Source organism: Neophocaena asiaeorientalis, unplaced genomic scaffold (assembly GCF_003031525.2).
Source record: "Neophocaena asiaeorientalis asiaeorientalis breed wild unplaced genomic scaffold, Neophocaena_asiaeorientalis_V1.1 scaffold109, whole genome shotgun sequence".
Classification (NCBI taxonomy): domain Eukaryota; kingdom Metazoa; phylum Chordata; class Mammalia; order Artiodactyla; family Phocoenidae; genus Neophocaena; species Neophocaena asiaeorientalis.
This window is the reverse complement of record NW_020173946.1, coordinates 1,132,859-1,156,710: the sequence shown is the minus strand read 5'-3', so window position 1 is coordinate 1,156,710 and position 23,852 is coordinate 1,132,859. Positions and strand designations below refer to the sequence as shown.

At 44.4% G+C, this 23,852-nt stretch overlaps 1 protein-coding gene across 2 annotated transcripts in view; it reads right to left on the bottom strand.

The window, feature by feature from the left end:
- Positions 1 to 23,852, bottom strand: part of SLCO3A1 (solute carrier organic anion transporter family member 3A1) — a 307,677-nt gene that overhangs the window by 283,579 nt on the left and 246 nt on the right. The window lies entirely within an intron of this gene.

The window sequence follows — 23,852 nt, the reverse complement described above, 5'->3', positions numbered from 1 at the left end:
CACACCAGAATTGATCAACCACTGCCTAGAACACAAGTTCCACACAGAAAGCTAAAGACCTATTTTATAACAGTATTTTTATAAGAGGAAAATGGACCATTACTTACATAAACCATACCTATAGTGGGAACTCTATGCATTTGTTGTAACCACGTACCCTGGACAGTTGGAAATTGTATGAATCCCTTGACCTTCCTTTTCCTTTCCTTTATATTTATTTTTTTCCCTTAATTTTCAGGCATATTTTTGTTTGCAACCTAAACACCACACAAATGGCTGACTTTTGTTACATGCACCTGTACCATACTAGCCATAAGTACCTAAGCATACCATCCTCTCAGACATCCCCCTGATCATCCCCAAGTGTGGAATAAATTTCAAACCATTAAATAAAATGATTTGATACTGTCCTTGCGGATGTTACTAACCCTCACCCCCACCAATGACATCACTGTTTCCATGGTAACTAATGTACTTTGAAGTGGAAAATGCAGATGGTGGCTTAAAAAAAAAAGTGCAGACAAAATAAGTGATAGAAACCAAGCATGTCACAGTGTAAGTAGTGATGCCGAATGTACCTGCATTATGGGCGGCCAGCTCAGGGACAAGCAATAAATATTTTATGAGAACCCTTATGCTAAGAGTCTATATAACGGTGACCTATCAAATTACATGATTGCCTTTGGAAGCACGGCTGCCCCATTCAACGCATGTGGGTAAAAGTGTGGTAAAGGTGGCGGGGGGGAGGGATAAATTAGGAGGTTGGGATTAACATATACACACTACTATATGTAAAACAGATAATCAACAAGGACCTACTGTATAGCACGGGAAACTCTACTCAATACTCTTGTAACAACCTATATGGGAAAAGAATCTGAAAAAGAACAGATACAGGTACATGTATGACTGAATCACTCTGCTGTACACCTGAAACTAACACAACATTGTAAATCAACTATATTCCAATATAAAATAAAAATTAAGAAAAAATTTACCTAAAAAATGTGTGTGTTCAACAGCACAGGTACAGAACACAGGCTGAGTTTTAAAACACAGTCACATACTTTGTTTTACAGTTAGTTAATGTTGTTATTATGTCTGAGAATAGCTATTTCAGAAATATTTGAAGGCCAGGAAGAAAGGACGCAACTGCTCACAAGAAAGAAGTGGAGAAAACCGAGAGGGAAAAAGCCTCCATTCTTATTTCCTAAATGTAAGAAAAAAGGATAAAATCTCCAGGAAGTGCAACATTCTTTCAGCATAAGGCCCTTTTGGTGAGGCGTGGGCACTTTTTCAGTAACTGTCGGTATTTCATTGTTTGAATGCTGGTGAATGAAGACTTTTCTGGACGTGAAAATCCACGCTCTGAGTTGTACGGAAGGCAGCGAGGAGGTGACAATTCTGGATGGTTTGACATAAAACTAGAGTCTGCTTTTAAAACATAACAGAGTGTTTGATCTGCCCCTGTCAAAATGTCATTCTTAACACAACACTGAACATACTTAGCAGAAGCTTCCAGAGGCTCCATCATGTATTCAGTCTCTGTGCTGCGGGAGCTAGTGTTAAGAAGACCATCTGATGACACCATGTCCTACAAACGCCCAAGGAGCTACTTTCTTCTTCTGATGCCTTTGGCCACCACCGAGGACCAGGAATGCAAGTGGAGTCATGGAGCCAGTTTAAAGGCCCAAATCCACGCACTGCTTAGGATCTCACATGACGATGGTTTCGCTTCTAGGATGCTAGATCTTGTCCCATTTTGTCAGCACAGTGCTCTGTGCTTCAGTAAAGCTTCAGATAGAAGTCTTTCCCCAGGACAGTCTCTGTGTGGTCCTGCCACCTAGTGCACGTTGGACTGGGGAGGTGACCCAGCCTCACAGCGCCCCCCCTTCACTTCTGGTTGCTTGCTCAGGCCAGACTACGGGTCTCCCGTTGCTTTGAGACCCCCCCGAGCTACTCTCTTCCTAAAACACCTCTTTCCACAGACCACTTTTTTGCAAAAACCTAAAATGACTCTTTTTTTGCCTAGGAGATTGAGTCTAGAATTCAAGGCCTTCCTTTACTTAACTGTGACCTCCATCCAGTGGGGCCATCTTCCTTCCCCTTCTCAATGGCGGGCCTGGCGCCATGGCCAGAGCCCTTCCCTCAGACATCACCCCTCCTTTCCTGAGAGCACACCTCCCCGCTCCGCTGATGATCCTGCTTTTTCTGTAGGATTCACCTCAACGTTCTGCTCCCCACATCTCCACAAAGGGGTCTTTACATCCAGCCCCTCACACTCACTCACTCTTCCAAGAATCTCAGCCATTGCTCTGATGTCATTTACAAAGGTTTGCAGGAAAGTACCACAATGTAAGCTCCTTTGGAGCGGAGATTTCTGTGTGTTTTGATAGTGGCTGTGTCCTCAGCACCAAGAAGAGTGTCTGGCAAAACACAAAAGTCCAATAAACAGATCTTGAATTAACATGGTAGTGTCACAGAATACAAACACCTTAAATGTTTTAAGGGCAAGAGAGAGAGAAGAGAGTGGGGCTGGACATCAAAATTAAAAATATATACAAAGAGAACTGCCATCATCATTCACAGAGGCTCCATGCCAAATTAATTAAAACATTAAATACTGACTTAAGTGGTGAGGCGATACCATAAAAGAGTGCCTTACTAGTGACCTAATGTAAGCAAAATGCAAATCTAGTCAAGAAAACACTAGCATCCAATGAGAGGACAAGTTAGGTCAAACCCCAAGGAAATAACTAGACAAATTCTGAATAGAGAACATTCTGCAGAAAGTTCTAGATAATGATGACCTCTTCAAAGAGTCAACAACCTCTTTGAAAAGTCAACATCAGTAGCAAAAAGTGGGGGAATTATCCTAGATTACAAGAGACTGAAAGTTGTACACTTCTGTTGACTGCAGCATTATTCACAATAGCTGAACTGTAGAAGCAACCCAAGTGTCCATCAACAGAAGAATGGACAAGCAAGTATATATTTACAATGGAATATTATTTCAGCTTTTAAAAGGAAGGAAATTCTGAAACATGGGACAACATGGATGAACCTTAAGACATTATGTTAAGGGAAATAATCCAGAGACAAAAGAACAAATACTGTATAATTCCATTTACATGGGATATCCAGAGAAGTCAAATCACAGAGACAAAAAGTAGAACAGTGGTTGACAGGAGCTATGAGGAGAAGGGAATAGAGTTATTGTTTAATGGGTTCAGAGTTTCAGTTTTTCAAGGTGAAAAGAGTTCTGGAGATGGATAATGGTAATGTTTACCCAACAATATACATGTACTTCACGTCACTGAACTGTACACTTAAGAATGTTAAAGACGGTAAGTTTCATGTTACGTGTATTTTACCACAGTAAAAAGAATTGGGAAAAAAAGAGAAACCGAAAGTCCTATAACAAGTGAAATGCAAGATCCTTCATTGGTTTGTGGCTGTTTTAGAAAGAGATAGAGGGCTCTAGAGACTGAGCTAGGGATAGAACTAGCAATGCCAGTGGAGCTATTTGGAAACATTTGGAGAAATTTGATAATGTAGCAGGTATGAGTTGAAATTAGGAAATAGTTAATTTATTAGGAGTGATAATAGGGTTGTGGTTTTACAGGGAAATGATCATACTTTATGGAGAGGCATGAAGTACTTAGGTGTAAAGTGTCTTCATTTCTATAGTTTAAAGTTGTTAAAAAGGTACATGCATATCCTTGTGTGTGTACATATATGTATGTGAACAGATGAAGTAAATATGCCAAATGTTAACAACTGTTCAATCCTAGGTGTGAGCGCATGGGTGTGTTCATTGTACTATAACTTCTATTTTTGTTTTGCTTGAGAATTAATAATATAGAATTAAAAATAAAGGTGGGGTAAAAATGCCCACCTATCTCCCAGGGCTACTATAAGGCTTAAATGACATAAACCATGACAACACTTTGTAACCCACTAAACATTCCACACAAGTGAGGCAGTGGCCTTGTACCCATTTTTGGTATCGATGATAAAACCAAGACCCCGGTAAATAAATGATCCCCCAACCACGACACTTTCAATAAATATCAATCTATTCTTGGTAGGTCCTATGGAATACTTTTTGAACAAGGCACGTGTAATTTTGTACCAAGGTTTTGAAAAATGTCTATCTGTGGAAGAAGTGAACATTAATTAGAATGTCTGTTCCCACTGGCACGGAGCTGTCTGTAATCTTGTAGGTGTTGTTATGGCAGAATTATTACATAATGGCCCTTGTTTTTGAGTGGCTGGCTGTTTGGAGTGAGAACGCAGTCGAGAGCTGAGCACGCAGGTGGTAACATGCTGGGAGCAGGGGCCCTGTGACTGGCTCTGGAATGGAGGACAGTTCATTTCCAGAATCACCTGCAAAGGCCATTCTGCACTCAAGGGGAAGGGAAGGGCAGATAACATGGTTCTCTGGCTCAGTGAAGTCATGCTCAACCTTCATGACCTTTTTCCTCAGTTAAAAAATTTTAAAAAGAGGAACAGCAGTGTTCTCTCACAAGGAGTAACGTGTTAAAATGATAGCAAGACATCAAACACACTTAAGCACTTGATTCAGCAGTGATTTTTTTGAGGTGCCGTCTGAGGAAAGAGAAGGGCTTTTAGAGCAAACGGAAACTGAGGGACCCAGGTTCAAACACTCCTTGTGATCCCTTGGGCAAGTCATTCAACTCCTCTGAGTCCTAGTTTCCTTGGTTGTAAAGTAGAAATAATGGTATTTACCACACAGGGGTGTCGTGAGAGTCAGATCAGACCATGTACACACTTCCTGGTGCACATAAGACCCCCCAAAAATGCCTGTTCCCCTCCCCTCAGTGACTATCTCCTTTAATCTCCTCACACCATTTCACAATTTGAAAAGCAAAACAGAAAAGTCATGAGAAATCTGGATTTATAGCAACAAAACAAAGCTGTAAACGACCTGCCACACAGAAATAACAGGGATAAAACAATGAAATACAGTGGAATATCACGCAGTCTTTGAAAATGAAGTGAGATGCTTCCCAATTAAAATGGTACAAACTTCCACACAAAATCTCACTCGTCCAAAACTTAACCAAAGAAAAAAAAAAAGTTAAATCGTAAATAAAATAACCGGGGCTTCCCTGGTGGCACAGTGGTTAAGAATCCACTTGCCAATGCAGGAGACATGGGCTCGAGCCCTGGTCCGGGAAGATCCCACATGCCACGGAGCAACTAAGCTCGTGCGCCACGACTACTGAGCCTGCGCTCTAGAGCCTGTGAGCCACAACTACTGAAGCCTTGCGTGCCACAAACACTGAAGCCCGCACGCCTAGAGCCTGTGCTCTGCAACAAGAGAAGCCACTGCAATGAGAAGCCCGCGCACCGCAACGAAGAGTAGACCCCACTGGCCGCAACTAAAGAAAGCCCACATGCGGCGACAAAGACCCAACGCAGCCATAAATAAATAAATAAATAAATAAATTTGTTTTAAAAAAAGAAATAAAATAATCACCAGTCAAAAAATAAATAAGAAAATGAGCACACCCCAGTGTCATAAACTCAAATACTGCCTTCCAAGGAAAGTAAAGGAAGATTCTAGAGCAGACCAGAATGATAGAGTGTAGCAAGCCTCATAACTCTGTAGCCACTACCCTCGGGAAGATGAGCCAGTGACTAAATTAAATTTCTGAGAGTTTTCATTAGTATCACCAATCTGAAGAAAAGCACCCTGATAGGTATCTGTATATTCCTCTTTTTCTCACTGGGGAGGAAACGATGAAGAGGAGCCATGAACCACAAAGCTGACTGTCCCTGCTAGAAGGAAGTGAAGGCTCCAGAGGTATGTAGGGAAATCCAGGCCACAAAATACTGCCCATGGTGACGCAGTGAGTGCCCCCACACAGGAAGACTGAACCCACTTAAAAGGACCTTTACAAGATCCCAGGAGCAAAAGCCAGCAAGCCCACATCTTCTGGCCATGACCAGTCAGCACCCTGTACACCACCTGCTATAGCTCAGCTGCCCTGTTTGCTTGTACATCTTCAGGCTACAGAAAGCATGAACAGAAACAAAAACACAGAAGAGTTTTTCAAACCCTAACTTGGCAGTCAGGGGGAAGAAAAGAGAAGCTTCAAATTGAGAAATCATTCACACCCAGAACAACAAAAATCTGGGCAGACTCACTCAGGCAAGAACAAAGTGGAAAAAAACAAACAAACAGGCACGGCAGCTGTAAACACAGACTCTTGAAGGAAAGGAAAAAATGAAGCCCTGTATCAAAGACAAAGTATTCAGCCTAAAAGAAAACATAAGCCAAGAAGAGGAGGATTCCCCCTAAAAGATCTTTGAGACACAGAACTTAATATGAGTTCAGTAAACTGAGAACTCAAAGGCAACATTAACGAACAAGCAAACAAAAAGAAAGGAGTGCAAACCAAAGAAATAAACACGAGAAAGTAATGTATAAAATAAAATCTATATGGAACTAAGAAAAGATGGCTTCAAACCAATCTACTGACTAGAGGAAAGCTAGAAATAAACACAGTGCATAAGGGACTAAAATAAGGGATTAAAATAATCAAAGCAAAACAAATAACTGAGGAGTACAAAGACAATCCAACATACAGATAACTGGCATCCTTATAGTAGAGAACTCAGCGTACAGAACCAAGGAAGTGTTCAAAAGGCAATATAAGAAAAATCCCCTGAGGTTAATAAAGAATTGACTCTGTTGACCAAATGAAAACATCAAGTTCCACAAAAATACGGCACACGTTATGCACCAGTAACACATACTGCGCTTAAGTTACATGTCCAATATTAAGACAGAATTACTCAGGCGTCCCATCTATAAGCAAATAACCTATAAAGGAGGAAAACTTAGACTGACCCTAGACTCTTCAACAGCAACATTCAAGGGCAGAAGACAGTGACCTCTTTCAAGTTTTAATTAAATCTTCTGCTAAATTCGACTGAAATTAAACTTTGCATTTGAAGAACGTATATTTTACAAAGTATATCCAGCCAGCCAGCGCGCCATTTTTCCATGTAAGAACAGAAGAACCCTGCAGTGGTATGCTGCTAATGATGAGGGGGAATTACTCCTTCCTCCTCCCAGAATTCATACCTTGATCCATACTAGAGGAACCTCTACCTTCTGGAAGTAACAGACAAAAAACATCTGCTCTTCTGACTTCCTCATTCAGTCCTCCCCAAAGAGGGATGGAGTGACTTATCAAATCAGGAAGACTGAGAAAGAAACCTGGCAAGCTTGCCCCAACCTCTTCCTCTCCTTCTGTGAATGTCTCCTTCAGGACATACATTCTTTCCTCCTCCACGAGCAAAGCTGAGCAGGTGTGCCCCTACAGGGACACACAGCCTGTCACTCTGACTTGGAGTAAAGTCGTGAGAAGTCTGCATCTGTCCATAAACCGCGTTTTCCAACCCAAACTCCAAATGTTTCCATATAAACCCCAAGATGCTATTTTTATACCCCTGTAGCTGGGTGTTAGGTCTACCGCCCAATTGATTCTTAACTGGGGAGAAGAGGAAGCAGAAAGGAAAGTGTGATGATTACTCCCAAACCCCAAATCAGTCATGATTATTTCTGAAAGGCAGGATTTGGAATTTCTTAAAATATTTTTATCTGAACTTTTCTTCATTCTAAAATTCTTCATAATGAATATATATTGTTTTTACAAAAACAGTAACAGAATTTTTCTTTGCCATTCTCTTTTGAAAAAATGTTTCCGGGCTTCCCTGGTGGCGCAGTGGTTGAGAGTCCGCCTGCCGATGCAGGGGACACGGGTTCGTGCCCCGGTCCGGGAAGATCCCACATGCCGCGGAGCGGCTGGGCCCGTGAGCCATGGCCGCTGAGCCTGCGCGTCCGGAGCCTGTGCTCCGCAACGGGAGAGGCCACAACAGTGAGAGGCCCGCGTACCGCAAAAATAAATAAATAAATAAAAATAATAAAAAAATGTTTTATTGAGATATAATTGATATACAACATTGTATAAGTGTAAGGTGTACAGCATGATGATTTGACTTACAGAACGTCGTGAAATGATGACTTTGTGATAAGAACTCGTAGGATTTACTCTGTAAACAACTTGCATATGTAACACACAGCAGTGTTAACTACATTTATCGTGCTGTACATTACATCCCTAGTACTCATTTATCTTATAACTGGAAGTTTGAGCCATTTGACTGTCTTCCTCTTTTTCCCCCTCCCCCATCCCCGCCTCTGGTAACCACAAATCTGATCTCTTTTGCCATGAGTTTGTTTTTAAAGTATAATTGAACTACAACACTGCATTAGTTCCCAGTGTACAATACAGTGATTCGGTGTTCTATACATTTCAAAACGATCATCATGTAAGTCTAGTTACCATAAGGTCATTTTCCTTTAAAACCAGGACCCCAGAGAAGAACATCTAATGTTACAGAAAGTGGTCACCATGGTTTAGAGGAAAGAGCAGACTCCAAACAGAATGTGTAGTGTGATCTGATTTTATTATAACTAATGATAACAAGAGTAATATACTGCAGAGAGGCTCAGGCTTACCACTTTGAATGGATTACCTCATTCAGCATGCTCAAGCCCGTTTGAAGTAGGTATATTCATTACTACACCCTCAAAGCCATGAAAGAATGCGGGTGGGTGGACCCAGAGAGACTGAAATGATACCCCCCAAAAAGTCGACAGCGTATCTCCGTGTCGTGGCATTATGGATGACGTTTCTTCTTCTTCTCTTTTTAATGTATCTATAATTACCTGTATTTTCCAAATTTTCAACACAAGTATTCCTTGTGTAATAAGTAAGACAGTAATGCCTTTATACTAAGAAAAACAGCCACAAGTATGAACTTGAAGTTCAAGTTAATGGTAAAGCCGGGTGATGTGGCCACACGGGGCTCTCAGCCAGTGCTTGAACCAGCCATGTGCAGCAACAGGTGTGGGCCAACAGGCCAGGGAGACATTCTGGCCAGACTCCACACACCCTCTACACAGCCTTTGAAGCTGAAGGGCAAAGAGCTCAGTAAATCCTCCACCAGCCTCTCAGCCCTGACGTTATCACGGCTTCATCCCAGTAGCCAGCTCTGATCCTAGGATATCTTCTCTCTGGACCCTCATGACTACTCCAAGGACGAGTGCCCCCGCCCTGCAGCTTGCCAAGTTCTTCTCAAGGAGAACAGGAGGGGAAGTTTGAATGGCCTCCATCCAATTTTTAAACTGAAAACTGTACGCCCACTTTTTGTTTGGAGACATTTCCTGTGTGTGAACACAGTTTGTTCTGTTACCAGCTTTAAAGTTATCCAGAATTGATACATCCAAGGCCAAGCTAGAGTGTGTTTTCTCTTTAAAAAGTCAAATAGGATAGGACCTTTCCTAAGGTTGGCTCATCTTGCAGAAATCTCATTTGGAGATAACTCAGAGGTTGAATACAGAGGTGCCATTGTGTATGGATGCTACAGCTCCCCCTCCTCTACTGCCCCCATCCTGGTGAGTGCAGCATTCCAGGACCAGCAGCATCTCTCAGCCCCCTGGCTCCGTCATGCAATGCAGCCATGCCTGCTCCTGGATGAGTCTGAGGATGGCCTGATCTGGCTTGCCTCCACATGCTCAAAGTCTGGCTTCAAGCAGCATTTTCAGGCACTACTACAAAGCTGGGTGGTTGGGGGAAGGATGGAAGCCCAGCCAAGAGAGATACCAACGGCCCCCGCACTGCTGACTGGAGCTGAGACTCCCCGGTGCCAGACCTGACATGCCCTAGTATGTGGCTGTGGCCCCGTGTTCCCAGCCTGCCCCTTCTCCGTCAGAAGCTCCCCAACCCCATCCCACGTCCAAGGGCTCTCCCCAGCCGGACTCTTTCAACACTAACCCTAACCTCTCGTTCCCTTAGATGTACCCTGACCAAGATCGAGAAAATGATTTTCCATCTGCAACCATAAACATTCTCCTCAGCCACCCAGACCTACGTCCAACACCACCTCCCACCTTGACACCAACCGTTTGCTTCTATGGTCAGAGATCACACCGCCCTGTGTTAACACGGCTGCACTAGCTTCAAGGCTCCAAGAGGGCCGAGCCACTGCCTGGCCCGGGACCTGAAACAGTCTAATGAATGAGTAATTAATGAAAACATTATAAACACACCATCTCCCCCACTAGGATGTATAAACGCCATGAGGGCCAAGAACACGCCTTACTCGACTCTGTATTGCTTATAGCACTTAAGGAAGTTGTCCAAGTTAATTAGTTTGGCAGAAACCAAGCTGAAGTCTTTAAAAAGGAGCGTGTGCTGAGAAATGCCGAGAATCAGGCAGCTCCCACCTCCATCCAAAAAACACAGAGATGAATGAGATGAGAAGCCAGACGTCTGGTCCTCTTAGAACGCGGACCTGGCCAAATCTGAGACTGGCTGGCACAGCCATAAAGTGTCTTTCACCCTCATCGAATCGGACGGGGCTTCAGGGAGGAGACGGGGCCAGCTGGACATTTTACCAGGCCTGGTTCCTGTGAAGCAGTCCCGGGTGTAAGAGACAGGGGAGATGGACTGCACACAAACACACCCACACACCACATCCATACACAGTACTCACCCACGCGTATTTCTAGGCTTTTTAAAACATGCGTTGCCCTTAATCAAATGATCATCTAATCCAACCCCTGCATTCGCTATGCCCAGAATAGGGAAAGGACTTGTTCAAAGCTACCCATTAACCCAGTCAGGTCCACTCCCGTAAGCCACACCACCCCCATGGAGAGAAACATGGTTATCTTCTTACAGAAGGAAGAACGGATTGTCACAGGGCAGTATTTCTTCAAAGACAGGGCTTCCCGGTTAGAATAACTCTCCAACCAATATCCCATAATCCTCTTACCCAATCCAAAACTCTAAAGAGGGCAGAGTTTGTCCTTTTCTTTCTTTTTTTTCCTTTGTACCTCAGACTGTTTTAGGGTCCTTTGCTCTTTTTATTCCCTGGCATAATGGGTTGAACGTGTCCCTCAAAAAGACATGGTGAAGACCTAACTCCTGGGATCTGTGAATGTGACCTTATTCGGAAACAAAGTCTTAGCAGAGGTATTTAAGGTCAGATGAGGTCATCAGGGTGGTGCGCCCTCATTAACTACTACCTTATAAGAGGAGGAGAGATACACACAGAGGCAAAATGCCATGTGACCTCAGAGTCACATACTAGAGGGGTGCAGCTGCAAGCTAAGAAACACCGAGGATCGAGGGCTGCCTCCAGAAGCAGAAGCTCGGACGAAGCAAGAAAGAATTCTGCCCAGAGTCTCAGAGGAAGTGTGGTCCTGCCGACGCCTTGATTTCAGACTCTGGCCTCCAGGACTGTGAGAAAAGAAATGTGTTGTTTGAAGCCACCCACTTTGTGGTGATTTGTTATGGCAGCCGCAGACTAACACACCCAGTTTCTTCCTTCAGAAACACCCAGAGAAACACATTTACATTCATCTATCTTCCCACCTCCGGGTCCAAGTCCAGCTCCCAACCCAAGGATTACTGTGAAAGTCACCTTCTCTTTACACACGTCACATCTCTATATATCTAAGGGAGAAAATATAACCCGATTTTGGTCTAACATTAGAGATACCGAAAATGTTTGAAAGTGACCCTACTGCCCTATGAACCCCACCTAGGAAAAGGTTTAAATAAATAGGAAGGGCCAACTCCCCCCACTTCCATTCTTAAATACGATATAATAAGCTCAGAACTGGTCCAGGACAGCAAGAATTAGCACGCAGTCCGTGGTGAAGGATGGGATTGGATCCTTAGGGCCTGTAAGAGGCAAGGGCTCAACTGCATTTTCCACTGAATAAGGATGGTGGGAAGCCAGCAAAGGAGGAGCTGGAAGAAGGGTATTAACAGTGCCTGTGGGGGACTTCCCTGGCGGTCCAGTGGTTAAGACTCTGCGCTTCCAATGCAGGGAGCACGGGTTCAATCCCTGGTCAGGGAACTAAGATCCCACATGCCACAGGGCACGGCTAAAACAAACAAACAAAAAAAAAAACAGTGCCCGTGGCAAAAGCCTGGCATAGAATTCCACTCAGCAGTGGTCTGGGTTTGGACTTCCGGAAGCACATCCTCACAGGGGTCTCGCAGATCTGGCTGTGACATCCTGCCAGGGTTGGTGAAGCGTGGCACTGTTGGGGTCAGGGGCGAGCAGACGGAGGCAGGAATAAAGTTAATGAGCAACCAGGAGGCGACAGAGTTGAGCTGACCAGCCTGACCCCCACAGCTCAGCTGGCACAAAGAGAAAGGCAACCACAAAGGCGACAGACCTCAACGCTAGAACACTCAGCTTTCTTTTGTAAGGGAAGGGGGATCTAAAGTGTTTCACTTGTCACATGGAATCATCTCCCTGATGGCCTTGGGTGCCAGGAGCCCTGGGATTATTTTTAAGTGCTGCCTTGGTACTATTATTTTTAGGTAACAAAAGCATTCCCCAATGAAATTCAAACTATCAGAAGACAGATAAATATAAACACATATATTTTTATCTGTTCACTAGATTAAGACAGATAAATATAAATGCATATATTTTTATCTGTTCACTAGATTAAGGATAGTGTTTCCTACCAGGAAACACTGCATCTATTAAAAAAAAAAAAAAAAAAAAAAAAAAAAAAGGAGGGATGTTTTAAAAGGCAGTGAGAGAAGTGAGTGATTTTTTTCCCAGCACTCACCAAAACATTATTTTTATTTATATATGTTTGTAATCATTATTTCCAAAAATAAAACTTGTCCTGTTTACCTGCTCACACCTGCTGGCTAATGTGGGCGGCTCTGGAGCACATTTAGGTAAGTTACTTAGCTCTGTGCCCTGATTTTGCTGAAGATGAAAGCAACAAGCATAGAGCTTCCACAATGTAATCTTTAGAAAGACGTAAGAAAGGGAGTCCCAATGCAGGCCAATCCCACCTGTGCATCTTACAAGTTCCACGGGCTGCCTTTGGATTTAGCCCAAGTGCTGCTGGCTGCACGTGCCACTCTGAGCCCGGCTGCAGCAAGGCAGACCTCCCCATTTGCTCTGGAGCAAAACTGCTCCAGGACTTTTCGATCTATTTATACGCATCTCCACGGATTGGCAAAGGTAAAGGGAAGGCACTAATTTATCTCTTTTTGTTTCCAAAAGATATCCTCCCTTGGACTGGCTGAAAAACCCGTTGTTAGCACATTAAGCCTCGTAACAAACATAGCATCTACCAGCACTGGGGAGGCAACAAACATGCCGCGTAATCCATCATGAGTCTTGCCCTAAATTTTTTGCAAGAGAGGTCTGTTTGAAGCTCTTCTATAGCTATTTCAACTGGTCTCATTCTCTTTAAGTCCTTTCCCCCCAGTGCATACCATGGCCAGAAAATAAGCTCCTTGTCTATAATTCAGGAGGCTGGAAATCTGAAACGGACCATGTAGCATGCTGTGCTGGGCACCCCACACATGTATGGCTTTGAGAAGAGGATGGTGTGATGTGCCATGTTGAAACACATGCCAGTTATGCAAAACGAGACAAAGGACATCCCAAGTCCCACCAGGGCAGCGCTTCAGGAGAAGAAATGGCCAAAGGATAAAGCCCATCACGGTTAACAGCAATTTTCCTGGACGTCCCACTGACTGGCATGATCAATCTCTAAAGCCGACCTCGACGGACACCTGCCCTCTACAATCTTGAGAATTGCGGTGACCACAGACCTAGGCTGAGCCTGTGCACCCCTGGAGAGGAGGGGGTGCTGCTGCTGAAGCAGTGGCGGCCAACTTCCAGGGGGTTAAGCTCTACGTGGCTCTGTGGGTGTACTTCAAACAATTCTCTGACCCCAAAAGCCAACGGAGATAGGAACTAATCAACACTATTCTTTATTTTACAGGTTGCGCCACAATAATTGAATCTTACATAATGGAAACAGGCGCGTCCATGCTGCTTTGAGATTTTTATCTTCATTAAGGGAATTCTTAAACACGAGATTTCAGGTACAGTATTTTCAAGCTTACATAATCAGTTAGAGGGCAGCTTTCCAATTTCAACTTGCTTATATTCAAGGTGGTAATTTCTCATTCTAATCAGCTGAGGATGGGAGAACTGCAGCCAGAAGCGGGAGGGGGGCAAAGCCAACAATCAGAAGAAGGCTGCCCATTTCACATAAACCTCTTCCAAAGGTGGAGGAGAAGGGAGAGACAATAACCATTTGCAAGAACATTTTACAACAGTCTTTAACTGAAAAACACCATTTGACCCTACACCAACCTCGCAAGTGCAGAAATGGAGGTGAAAGTATTCATTTCTACCTTCCTCGGCTTCCTGTGGTCGTGTGAACAGTGATGTAGGAAGGAACTGGCTATTCTACTCCATATTATTCCATTACATTCGCCAGGACTGTTTGTCGAAAGCCTGCTCAACTTCCTATTTCTGCTGACGCTACACAGCCCGGAGCTTAGATGGCTAGGAAGTGACAGCCACGCCAGGCTTTAGACCTACCAAGAAGAGGTTTCAAGGGTTACCTGGACAGCCAAGTTCATTATCCAGACACCCATCCCAAAGGGCAACCTGCCAGGCAAATTAGAATCTGCACATAGTACAGAACCCCCACAGGGAGTGTGGACGGATAGACAGATGGACAGGCAGATGCACAGACAGAAGAGCCAGTGGCATACTCCAGGCTTTTGAATGGACTCACACTACTGCCTAGAGCTTAGACCTTCTGCCACATCCTAGCGATGCAACAGTCACACCCACTGCCTGCCTGGATGGGTCTGAGGCCACAGTCTGAGGCTCACGACAAAGATTTCACCCAAAGCCAGCCCTAAGGAAATAAGACCCCCTCGTTATAGTCAGTACCCTCTGATTCTGTTACCAGGTAACTTAAAGATGCCACGTGGGATATGACATCCCCAGAAGAAGCAGGTACTTAAAGGGCCATTGCCAGGGAATTTATGGTGGAAATCATGAAGGCAAAGGGGAAGAGTGGGCTCACACCTCTCCCCTGCCCCCCCTTCAAACAGTAGGGCTTACAGCAACCTATGTTGCCTTTCGCTTTTAAGTATTTCTGACGAGTGTTGACTGGAAGGGATTCATGAGACTCTTGTTTTAAGTCCAGAAAAATTCTAATGTCCAGCTCTCCTAACTTAAGACAGTGAAATAACTCTTCCCCGCTTGGAGAGGAATGTCCAGTCATTTAAGAAATAGCTGGGTTGGTTACCATCATTTCCACTAAAGAACAAGCAACTAAACAGCCCGTCCGAAAGGGCTTCCCTTTTCAGAAGGGCTCGACTTAGCCACAAAGAAGAACTGAAATAAAGAGCCAATGGCGGAGATTCTGCCCACATCCATTTCCACCCTACATGTTGTCACGAAACACCCAGAAAGAAGGCTCCCCGTGCTCGCTCACTCCACAGCTGTGGCTGCAGAAAGTTCAGTGCTTTAAGAAGCAGACAGGTTCCTTCCTCAGCAAGGTCAACACAGAGCCACCAGGGTTTGGTAATTGGGGTCCTCAGTGTGCATGTTCTCTCTTGTGAAGCCCGTGGCATTTGAACGCGAACCTAAGAACTCACCTAAAATACACACCGCAGCTTGATGGACTGAGAAGGGCCCAGTTCATGCCCTATCCTTCCCAAGGACTGCACTGACCAGGCTGGGGAAGGAAAGATGCTTCTAAAACCACTGATGGGAGGAGAGTGGCACGTGCAGAAGGTATCCTCCTAAACAACCCCCACAAGCCCTAAGCCGAGATGGACGAATCCGCGGAATGGGCAGCAGGACTGCGCCGAGAGCTCGCTCTGCTTCTGAGAAACCAAAAAGGACCCAGATCAGGGAACTGCCCACAGCTGCGCGTCCGAGCTCTGCTTAGAACTGCAAGAGGACTAAGGTGAAGGCCGTGGGTGCTGCGCGGGACCTGAGCCCTTCCCGGCAACCAGGGCTGAGCTCTGAGGTCACACATCTTAAACAAGGCTGCCTGGAGGGTGGCACACATCCACGACGTTATGTCCCCCGGGCCCCCTCCTGACACCCCAGGCTGCCTTGAAGTGGCCACTTTTCATCCAGAGAAGCAGATCTCCAATTCAGGAAACAGAGCCCAGGCCACACACAATACCCCAAATCCTCGGGTCCCTGGAAGGGACGTCTGCTGTGCCAAGGTCGACCAGTAAGGTTATGCCATTATTGTTAAAGCAACTATTGAACACTACACCCTATGAGCAGCACTCTTTCACGTGTCCTTGTATTTAAATCTCTCAACCATCTATATAAGACAGGCTCTATCAGCATCCTCACTTTTCCAATAAGGATACTGAGGCTCAGGTAAGTCAAGTCATCGGAAGCACGTAAGGAACAGGTCCAGGCTCAAACCTAGGTCTTTCTGACTCTACGTCCAACACTCTCTTCCCTGCCTCTCAGCTGCCTACAAACCTGGAAGACCTACCCAGTCTTTTCCACCCTGTGGCCACAGACCAGAGCAAAGATCCTGAGGGCCTCCCAAAGAGAAGCACCAGCACAGCTGTCCTCCCAGCCGTCTGTGTGCTGTCCCTTCTCTACCCACCTCAAAGTACCCACTGACTGTAAATGGTCAGCAGAATTATTACTAGAGTGGGCTCCTCTCCCACATGACTGGTAATTTTTATAACATCTCTAAGATGAAATGGATTGCTCCATTTATAACAAGGGAACAAACAGAATTAGCAACTTATTTATTAGTACTTCTTGCTTTTAAAAACTTTTCACCTCCCAGACAAAATGCACAGCAAACTAGGAAATGATTTGAATGTACAATTCACTAAACCAAGACCAAAGCTTGATGGAAATAATTTTATGTCTCATTGGTTGGGGCTATAGTTCTTATGTAAATATGTATAACCATGTCATTGTTATTAATAATAATAGCTAGTATTTATCGAGTACTCACCACATGTGAGTATCAAAGTGCTTTAGATGTACCGACTCAGTTAACCCTCACAGAAACACTATGAGTTTTAAAATTAAATACCAAGGCACAGAGAGGTTAAGTAATCAGCCCAAGCTCACAGAGCCGGCAAGAGGAGGACACAGGAATGAATCCTGGGTCTTCTGATGCTCATCTAATAAGTCACAGCTGCCATGGGTGCTGGCTGTTCTCCACCTGGGAATTTTAACCATTAATTTAGAGCTCCAATCATTAAGCAATACTGCATCTCATATAAACACCTAAGCACTTAGATCATATCAAATACAAGTGTCTTAGAACCACATCAATTCACTTATCCTATGAACCAAAGTCACTGATTTCACTCTTCTTCCTGTGTATCATCTATTTTGCAGACAGAGAAGCAGAAAGCAAAACTAAATTAAAAGAACAAGGGTGCTATCGTCCTGGCCTACAAATTACCAAGGGCATTTCTGAGAGGGAATAAAATACAGGTGACGATTCTTCACCTGTAGACTGGGTTCTAAATCCACATGGGGGACTTTCCTGGTGGTCCAGTGGTCAAGACTCCACGCTCCCACTGCAGGGGGCTCGGGTTCGATCCCTGGTCAGGGAACTCATATCCCACATGCCGCCAAGGTGCAGCCAAAGAAAAAATTTTTTAAGTTTAAAAAATTAAATAAAATAAATCCACATGGGAACCATATAATCAGAATTACCACTGAATGTCCCTTAACCGCCCCCCCCACAAAAGGACAACATACTATATTTGGTGAAATGTAACTCTTTACAAGAACATGTATGTGAACAGATAACGCACACAAATGCACAGAATATAATAGGGAACCTGTATGACAAAATACAGGTGAGTAAAGTGATAAGTATTTTGACTCTACTTCACAGGAACATGGTTATTCAGTGGTGTGTGCAGCTAAATCTGTGCAAGTTAAACGTGTTTGTCGGGCTTCCCTGGTGGCGCAGTGGTTGGGAGTCCACCTGCCGATGCAGGGGACACGGGTTCGTGCCCCGGTCCGGGAAGATCCCACATGCCGCGGAGCGGCTGGGCCCGTGAGCCATGGCCGCTGAGCCTGCGCGTCCAGAGCCTGTGCTCCGCAACGGGAGAGGCCACAGCAGTGAGAGGCCCGCGTACCGCAAAAAAAAAAAAAAAAAAAAAAAAACGTGTTTGTTAACTTGGAAGTAAGGTACTGGAGAAATGTTGCTGGTCCAAAGTCTAATTTTCCACCGCAGCAAGGGCTCAGCACCTCGTACACACTCACCTGCCCAGTCACCTGGTGGGCCCTGACCCCCAGAATCCAAGGACCACGGGCAGCTCAGCACGAGTCCCTGTGGCTCCCACAACCTCTGTGGGAGGCCTGGCACAGACGCTGAAACCAATGCCAACTTCTGCTCTCTCTCTGCAACCAGCCAATAACATTCACAGATATTTTTCTCTTTCCCAGGCCTACTTCTATAGGAAAGGCAGCTGTATCCTCGTCGATTTTGCGACATTACACTTACTCATGCCTGGCCAGTCTACTAAGTGAACCTGGTCCCTGGACAAGGCAGCACCCCCAAGCTTGCTTTAGTAAGATGCGCAAGAGAAAGTCACAGAGACCCTCTTGCTCAGGTGGCCTTGGTAACTAGAGGAAACTTCTGCAGCCTCATAGAGAACAACACCATTCAGGCAGCCCGCAAGAAGATGAGTTTAAATGCTGAGCGGTTGATTAGCAAGGCAGGGCCGCTGTGGAGAGGGCTCTGGGCCACCCTTTTTGTAAGGTATCTAAATTTGAAATGGGGAGAGTTACCCAGTTCAGGAAAGAGCCCTTGCTCACTTCACAACTAATTCCATTTCTTCGACTGCTAAACACACAAGAGGAAACCTCCACAGAAACTGAGGTATGTACACAAAGCTGGTTGAAAGGAATTTTCAGAAACAATTTTTTTCCCCTAAATGATTATTAGCTAAACATTTTCAACTAAGCTATAAGAAAAAAAAATAATCAGGGTAATTTTATTTCTTCTTACCTGGGGCTATATAGTAATTATGCAAATGGCAGGGAATTTGTCACTTTGAGTAACCATAAGTGTGTAAAATAATTCGATTAAAGAAAATATAGTTGCCTTAGTCATCATACTAATTTGACAAGGACTTTAAAAATGTCTCTCAGCTGTCTGCTTCTGGGTTAGATATGCAAAAGAAAAACAAAAAAAATCTTCAAAATGATGCTTCTTTAGGAAAAAAACAGAGAAAGAACAAATCCAGCTGTTTCACCTCAGCCATTAATTGCAAGCCCACTGAATGTTCTCAAGCCTAGAAACAGAGTGACTATAAAGCAGTGAGATGGAACCTTGTTGACACAGTCAGTCATTCGTCTCCTTACACCAAAACCTCAGACTTCATTTTTACATAACTCTAAATAGAGTGAAGGAAGTCAAAGACAAATACCATATAATATCGCTTATACTTGGACTCTTAAAAAAAAAAAAGATACAAATGAACTTATTTACAAAACAGAGTCTCAAAGACATGGAAAACAAATTTATGGTTACCAAAGGGAAATGGGGTGGGGAGGGGATAAATTAGCTAATTGGGATTAACATATACACACTGCTGTATAAAAAACATAAACAACAAGGATCTACTGTACAGCACAGGCAACTATACTCAATATTTTGTAATACCTATACGGGAAAAAAATCTGAGAAAAATATACATGTATGTATAACATATATATGTATAACTGAATCACTATGCTGTACACCTGAAACTATACTTCAGTTAAAAATAAACTATTTTAATAACTCTAAAAGCTAGACTATACTTCAATAAACTATACTTCAATAAAAAATAAACTATTTATTTTAATAAATAGTAAATCAACTATACTTCAATAAAAAAACAAACTTTATTTTAATAACAATCTGCAAAAAAAAAAAAAAGATAGGGACATGCCCATTCCTGGTTCATAAAAACCTCCTGTGTGCCCCACCCAGAGACTAAACTGGCCTTTTTAAGTTTTCATCCTGAGGAAATTCAAATGTGTTTGCAATTGAGCCTCATCCATAACAGCGCAGAGGTGCCCGAGGGCTTAATTTCCTGCACACATCCTTATCACCTCCAGTCCTCACTCATTTGAGAACACACACAAACCTCTATAGGAAGGGCTACCCTCAGTGAATGGCCTGGAATATCTCAGTGGGTCTCCCCCAAACACCAAGTGCCCACAAAACAACTTTCTCTCTGTGCAGTTCCCATATGCCTGTGCCTTCTCCAAACAGCCCAAGACTTAAGCAGGTGTTGCATCCTTGCAAGTAGGTCAGGGCAGACTGGAGCCACCAGAAGCAACGATCCGAGTAGAGGAAAATTAAATTGCGTTCTCTCTTCTGCACACAGTGACGATCAAACTGAATGGGTCCCTCTTATTATTTTTTTTCAATACTTATTTATTTATTTAGTTTGGCTGCACTGGGTCTTCACTGCAGCACACGGGATCTTCGTTGTGGCATGTTTTAGTTGCAGCATGCAGGACCTTTAGTTGCAGCATGTGGGCTCTTAGTTGCGGCATGCAAACTCTTAGTTGCAGCAGGCATGTGGGATCTAGTTCCCTGACGAGGTTTCGAACCTGGGCCCCGTGCACTGGGAGCGTGGAGTCTTACCCATTGGACCACCAGGGAAGTCCTGGTCCCTCTTCTTAGGAAGAAAAAAAAATACTTCCTAGCCAGTCAGGCAGTTTAAGTGACTACAAGAGACCATCCCTGTGACTGTTGTCTTATCTGAAGCATGATTTCCAGTTAAAACACTGGCAAGGGTAAGAGATTTCAGAATCCACAGCTGGCCCAGGTTGCACCCAGGTCACCTTATCTATATTATCATCATCATCGAGTTTAGGCATCAGGATCAAAGTCCTTCTGTATTTCCCCAGGAGACCCCAGCACCCAGGCCAAAAGTTGCCGGACCCCTGCCTAGCTTAACAATTGGTGGCTATCTCCTATACAGATCTACCTTGAGTTTGGGCGGGTCCTTGAGGAAAAACAGACACACACACACACACACACACACACACACACACAGAGTCCAGCTTTTCAAAGTTGCTTCTCAAATCACAGGCAACTTCTAATTCAGGTCTGCAGTTGGGCAGCTTATACCAGTGTCAGCGAAGACACTAGGTAATCTGTCTTTTCAGAAAGAAAACGGAGCAATGAAATGAAGCCTCCTAATATTAAAACAATGGCACCTGGAAAGACGAAATAATAAGGTAGCTACTACGTGGACTCGGGACTCAAATAGGAAGTAATGTCATAGGCAGAGAATTTGCAATCTCCCTTCTCTCCCTGAAAGTAAGCAGTGTTGGCAGGGCCCCAAGGTGTGCCCTTCATCAGGTATCTGAAAATGCTTCCTCAGAGGGGCAGGCTGATTGCCAGTGTAAAGATCCCATATAACACACCTTGCACATGGACCTTGTGTGTGTGATGGCCTACAAACACAGGTTCTCAGGTTTCCTAAGAAAGCCACCATGAATGGAGAAAGTTGCCTTTCCTGGGAACATCCTGCAATGTTTCATTCTCAAATTAGCCATAAAGAAGTCTCACATCACTGAAGAAACAACAAACTTTTAATTCTACCTCCCAAATAACAGATGAAGAGAAAATTCCCAAGCGGCCCAAAAGAGCAAAACCCATGGCAAGCTGATTCAGTCAACCCTGACAAGCAAACTATTTTAATGAGGTTCAGACGGCAATGGAGAGCCAAGAGCAGCGGAGTAAGGCAGAGACCTGAGCACCTGATGCCTCCACTCTAAATAATAACAATGCATTCAATTTCCTAAGCCCGTCCTCTCCTAGGCCTCCATCTGCTTTCTGCCAGTCACCTGCTGACTCCAGTTACCCTACCCCTCAAACCAGGCTCTCCATTAGCCCAGGCGGGAAATGCTGGGAGATCCCCACCAGGTGGACTCAATTCCTCCTCTGCCTGCCACTCAGCCATTCTGGGATCAGAGTCCACTTCCTATCTCCTGGGGCCAGCCCTGCCTGTAACATCCACCAGCCCTCTACTTCTTAACTTTCTAAAGGGGCTTCGGCCACTCATCCGATCGAAGCCCAGATTCCTTTCTTTCCAAAATCATTGCAAGCTAAAACCAAGCCCATGCCTTATCATTCATGGTGTGAAAAGTTCTGATTGTGTTTGTTTGTTTGTTTGAAGATGTAAAACCTTTTATCTGTAAATGGTGATCTTCCAAATCTGTGTCCACAAATTCCAAAACCCATAACCCTCTGTATACTTCAAGAAATTCAATGTTTGCCAACATTAGATACTATTATACAGAACATGAATAATCTACTCTATTGAACAAAATTGGTTTGAGGCAAAAACTGTTAAAAACTGGAGGCAGCTGTTGATGAACACAGCCCCGGTTAGGTACCACATACTTTGCATACGCTACAGTACAGACCTACATGTATTTTTATTACTGTGCATTTGCATCTTAGTAATACATGTCTCTATTTTAATGGTCAAATTCCCTCCGAGGACACTCTGATACACTGACCCACCCCCCAAGACACGGTCATCCCCGAGTTCCAAAACTCCGAATGGTCAAATTCCCTCCGAGGACACTCTGATACAATGACACCCGCCCCCTCCAAGACTCGGTCATCCCCTAATTCCAAAACTCCGAAGGCCACAGGTACTGTCCGCAACTAAGTACTCCAACTACAAGTGCGTTTTATAAAACAAAAATCTAAACAGAAATGAAAATGTGCTTTTGGCTACAGGATTCACCAGCAGCATGCATGTCGTGGATGCAGCCAGTAACAGGGATTTAAATGCCTCTCACCTGACAAGGAGCAAAGAAAATGCATTTCATTTTCAGAAACCCTGTAAGCCTGTCACCCCGGGAACCGAGCTGAATTTGAACATCCCTCTCTTGTAACCACATAACTGACTTTATCCCACACCAAGAGACCAAGCCTGGTTGTACTTCCCCCTGACAGCAAGTCCTGATTCTTAGGAGGCTGTTTATGAATGGTACAGGGCACCTAGCGACTGGCCCTCATTAACTGCACCCCAAGGCCAGGAAGAAGGGATTAATGGTACCATCGGAAAGAGCATGGTTCTATCTCAGGATGTAGTTGTCCAACAGCCAAAACCTTGTCCAATTCTATCTCCATCAAACTTGCTCACTAACACTCAAAATCTACGACATTTGATTTCAGTTTCAGGTCAGTAGCCAAGTAATGTCTTAACACTATACACTCTGAAAAATCCTGCTTAGTCAAGACCGTACTTGGGTCTGGAAGTGCATTCTCTTAAACCCAGGTTGGGACCACCTGCGCGGGGCAGGAGACAGCGGGTAAAGTAGGTATTTGACTGCTGAGTCATTACAAGCTGTTTCCTCTGGTATGTTATGCACCCCTAACCATTTGAACACTAAAATCCCCCCTCAGAAGGCAAATAAAATCGATGTACCCTGTGCACAATGATGCAGTACCCCCTTGGGAACGAGAGATCACGGTGGGGAATTGAGGTCTAAGAGTGGGTAGCAAAAACTACACAAACTCACAGCTGCTCTCCAGGTATTGTAACTTTATCCCAGACGCTGAGAGATGGCTAACGGATACGGAGTGGGAATATTCCCCCTGCAGCCCCGGCTCGGATCAGGGCCACACTTGGGCGCATTTTACTCTAAACTGTTAAATCCCTCCGTAATTGGTGGATGGAGAAAGCTACCGGAGAAAATGATGCATAATGGATTTGTTCTCCCGGAGAATGGAATGCAGAGTCGAGGACGCATGAGGCTAACGGGCTTTTCTTTCCATGTGCCGGTCACCTGAAAACCGCGATGCTTTCCTCTGCAGGGGGGCTCCTGAACTCACCCTCTGGCTGTGCTTTGGCGGGAGAGGGATGGTTTCACATCCACCTGCCCGCAGCCTCTCCAACCGGGGTCCC